This window comes from Corvus brachyrhynchos, unplaced genomic scaffold, assembly GCF_000691975.1.
Source record: "Corvus brachyrhynchos isolate BGI_N302 unplaced genomic scaffold, ASM69197v1 scaffold264, whole genome shotgun sequence".
In the NCBI taxonomy this organism is placed as follows: domain Eukaryota; kingdom Metazoa; phylum Chordata; class Aves; order Passeriformes; family Corvidae; genus Corvus; species Corvus brachyrhynchos.
This window is the reverse complement of record NW_008237648.1, coordinates 1,531,729-1,536,465: the sequence shown is the minus strand read 5'-3', so window position 1 is coordinate 1,536,465 and position 4,737 is coordinate 1,531,729.

Below are 4,737 nucleotides of genomic sequence, written 5' to 3'. Positions count from 1 at the left end.
TATTGGGTCACTCTGGTAATTTCTGGCCACTTTTTCCCAGGCCTCTGTATCTATAATAGAAAAGGGGATTTTAACTAATACAGGAATCCCTTCATGATTTACTGTTTCCCTTAAAGGTGCTTGTACGTTTCTTTTAGTTCGCCCCCGGGTCCTTAATGTTATAGGACCCTGTGGGGAGGGTGATTCATCCTCTTCGCTGCCACTGCTTGGTAAAGGTGGGTAGAGGTTAGTTGTTATCGATTTCCCTGAGGGAGATGAACTAGAAAGTGGAGCGGGGTTTGGGGATGGAGATGATGGTAACTCTGATTCTGTATCATCTGCTACCCCTCCCCCATCTCCCTTTTTAGGGGGTGACTTAAGTAGATCTGCCACTTCTTGTTCTTGGGCTTCTACCTGATATACCTTGTCAGGATGGGTACATCTCTGGTTTATTGAACATGCACCACAACATTGCTTAGGTTTTTCATTATTAACTTTGTTATCCTTTTCAAAAGCCAATACTAAGGAATCCGAGGGTAGTCTGATCCCACACTCTTTTTGTCACTGAGGTTGATTTCAAAGACTGAAAAATAATCCAGCATAAACAACCTCTGGCCATTTTTGCTCACATCTAAGAAAAAGCATTAGTTGCAGTAATGTTTCATAATCCAGTGTACCAAAAGGCGGCCACTTCATACCCCCTTCCAGTTTATAAAGTGGCCACATAATAAGTGCATAACTTAGTAAGCTCCCTCTTGGTCTCTGCACCACTATGATTCACCATCTTTTTCCAGTGTGTCAAAACACATCCCAAGGGGCTACTCTTAGGAACCTCTTTGCTTTCACTTGCCCCCATTTTTAAAATTCTTTTTTTTTCTAACGCTTTTAAACTTTATCCCAGTTCCAAAGTTTCACTTCAGGAAAGTCTTCTGGTACAAAATTATACTGGGCACACTCAGCTTTAATAATCTCTATTTCTGTAAAAGCCTGGAAATCCTGTTATCCAGTGTATCAAGTAAGCTATCACTACCATATCTTTCTTTACCAGTTGCTAACAAAATCTCTACAGCTATCACAGTTGCCTTTTGTTCTTTTGTATAACAAAGATAAAAAGTTCCCCTCCTAGGTACCTTCCACCCGAATACTCGTGGAACCCACAGTTCTTGACAAATTACACAACGAAACACTACCCATGGGCTACAGCTGCAGCTATCCCTTGGGCAGGGGAGCTCCTTTAAAGCGGGCTTTTGCCTTCCACGTCTCCTATTTCTAGGCATATAACTTCACTACTTAAAAAAAGGCTTGTTAGTTTCAAAAGTCTCTGAAAAAAAGCAGGCTTGTTAATCAAAAATAGCAAAAAAAACTTATTAGTCATTAGAGGAAAGGGAAAAAACCAGCTTGTTAGCTTTAAAATCTCCAGAAAGGAAAAACAAACTTATTAGTTTTAAAATAGCAATTAAGTCTATAAGTTTAAGGGTTCACTAAAAAACCTAATAAAATTCATAACACACTCCCACACTCCACCACTTTAAAAAGCCCTCCTTTTTATTCAAATCTAAAAAATTCACACAGCACACAAAAACACAACACATTCAAATGCTTCAAACAATTCACTCAAAACTCTTATACCAACAATTTCAAACTTACAAAGCCCACTGCCAGCCTTTCGCAACCCTGAGCAAATATTCTGCTGGGGTTTCGCAAGGCTCCGCTAAAATCTGGCGAGCTAGCGAGTTCCAGCTTGTGCTGCCGCCTCACTCACTCTGCCGAGCGAGGGGGGTTTAGCTTGTGCTGCTGAGCGAGTGGGGGGGTTTAGTCTTGAGCCCACGCTACATGCTACGCCGCTCCGCCTCGCTGCTAAGGTTAAAATTATTAGCCCTTTGTCTGGATGTTACCCCGCACCAAACTACCAAATTTAAACTCACTTACAATCAAACTTTTCAAAATATACTAAAAACTTACAAAACAAAAATCCAAAGCTACAAACTCAAATCACCCCGACTGGTCGCCAAAGTGACGCTGGGCATAGTTTCAAACTAACTCTGCTCACTCCTTTAAACACAAATTTAACAACTTTTAAATGCATAATTACCACTTTTATTCACTAATACCTTAATCCAAATCTCACCACCACCATTCACACAACTCAAAGCTCATGCACACTATTAATTCCTTTCTTACAGCACACTCCAAACACAAAAAAAATCCCTCCACTCTCTTGAGCACAGAAATCCTTCCACTAACTCAACAAACACAAACTTTTTAAAACCTTTTTTTTTTTTTTTTACACAAATATGTGGCTAATCCGCTCCAAATACACACAAATCAAAACACATACAATACAAACTCTTGCAAACTAAAACTCACACGCAACGCGTTGCTAAATCACAGTTCAAGTACACCCTTTTGGCATAACCCACCGTACCACTACAGCACTTGTGCAGCCCAGGGGGTCCGTACTCTTTGACCCAAAGAGGCCCCTGTAGACCTGCAGCGCTTCCCTAATGCATGTGCACAGCACTCCAAGATGGAGTCAGTCTTTCTCTCTGTTTGCCGCTTGTATCCAAAACTACAAGCCAATGCTGCTTTTAAGCCACGGACCAGACCGGAGCCGACAGCGCTACCACCCGTACTCCTCTGGTGTGCAACCGCGCGGTCCTTGCCCCCCTCTACAAGAACGAACCAAGCCGGAGTTCTTGCAGCCGCTTGAACTCTGCAGCCACATGCGCTGCACGGCCACCCACACTGCGCGGCCAGCTCTCCTCCACAAGAGACCACAGGCAGCACCCCTGTACCTCATTTCCCGCCCCAGGAAACAGAGGCAATTCTACTCCACTTACAGGAGATGAACCTTTGGAGCCATTACCAGCTCCGCTAAAATTACTATACTTTCTGCAGACACTTACAACCAAACTCTCCCAGGCTTCCGCTTCGCACAGGGCGTCCTGCTGTGTCTTACAAGCTGCCTTCTTTGAGGTACCCTTTATTTTTATAAACATACCTCTTTGTCCGTGGTTCTGGCAGGTCCTGGTCTCTCCCCAGGGTGTCAGAGGATCAAGGAGCCCCCTCTCCCCAAAATGCAGGGCGGGCACCCGAGGGGGGTCCCCAGACCCTTGGCCCCATGGCCAGATAGAGCAGACTCCTGGCTGGCTCACCAGAATGATTTACCAAAATATGAATATTGATCTGTCTTGCTTTGAAAGACAGGTGTCTGCCTAAGGAAGGCAGGAGCCTCCCTTGGAATGGAAGATGCAACCCCCCTTCCCTCCAAATTATTGTAATTTTGAAATCAAGGGGCTTTCAGGCAAAGATATGGGAAACAGGAATAAGAGTTCTTTACTTATATATATATAAACACATATATGTAACAAGGCAGGAAAAAACCCCAACTGATTTAAACTGACAGAGTCAGATATGACCTGACCCTGTTAGTCAGGGTAGCAGTAGCAGCCTGATAAGGTGGTGGCTGCAGTCCTCCTGAAGTGAATGGATATAGTTCTGTTGAAGCGGTGATCCTACGTAGAAAGATCTGGTCTTCCTCAGAAGGTCCAGTGGTAGGTATGTAGCTCTTGTCCTCTGGAAATCCAGTGGGAAAGGCTGCCTGCAGTCTTCAAAAATCGCAGTTTAATCCAGGATGGGATGCTTGGTTTCTCCATCTGGATAGAGCATCTCACAATGGAATGATGAGTCATGAGACAAGGCACTGATTGGCCATTAACAGGACATAGTCTTGAGGGAGGAGGCAGGGAGCACTGCCCCACCTGGTTTTACCAGCTCATGAAGATGGTGACAGAATACATGCTTGTGGGCACATCTTACATTGTAACCTAGGACATAATCCACCCCGTATTCTATTACCATCTACATCATACCCAAATCAATACCCTCTTACAGATATCTATACATATATATACAATAACACCTTACACACAGTTCGCACTTAAAATTAGGTCTCCTTGTGGTACACAATGGGTTTTCCCCATCCTTTTGCATCACCCACCAGGTGCAACCTGGTCTCTGAGCAAAGACAACCCCACAGATGGGTTTGTCTTTGCTCGAGGCAGAACTAACCCAAACAGTTTTTCCAAGCATACCTCTCATGTGCACCACTGGAACCTTATCCCCATCTGTTGTTTGTAGGGGTTTGGATTGGGCAGGGCCTGCTCGGCTGGTGGAGCCTCGGGTGTTAACTAACCAGGTGGCTCTTGCTAAATGCATCTCCCAGTTTTTGAAAGTCCCCCCACCCAGTGCCTTCAAGGTGGTTTTAAGCAGTCCATTACACCGCTCAACCTTCCCAGCTGCTGGTGCATGGTAAGGGATGTGGTACACCCACTCAATGCCATGTTCTCTAGCCCAGGTGTTTATAAGGCTGTTCTTGAAATGAGTCCCATTGTCAGACTCGATTCTCTCAGGGGTGCCATGCCTCCAAAGGACTTGCTTTTCCAGGCCCAGGATGGTGTTCCGGGCAGTAGCGTGAGGCACAGGGTAGGTCTCCAGCCATCCAGTGGTGGCTTCTACCATTGTGAGCACATAGCGCTTGCCTTGGCGGGTTTGAGGCAGTGTGATGTAATCAATCTGCCAGGCCTCCCCATACTTGTATTTGGACCATCGCCCACCATACCACAGAGGCTTCACCCACTTGGCCTGCTTGATCGCAGCGCATGTCTCACAATCATGGATAACCTGGGAGATACTGTCCATGGTTAGATCCACCCCTCGGTCTCGTGCCCACTTATAGGTGGCATCTCTGCCCTGATG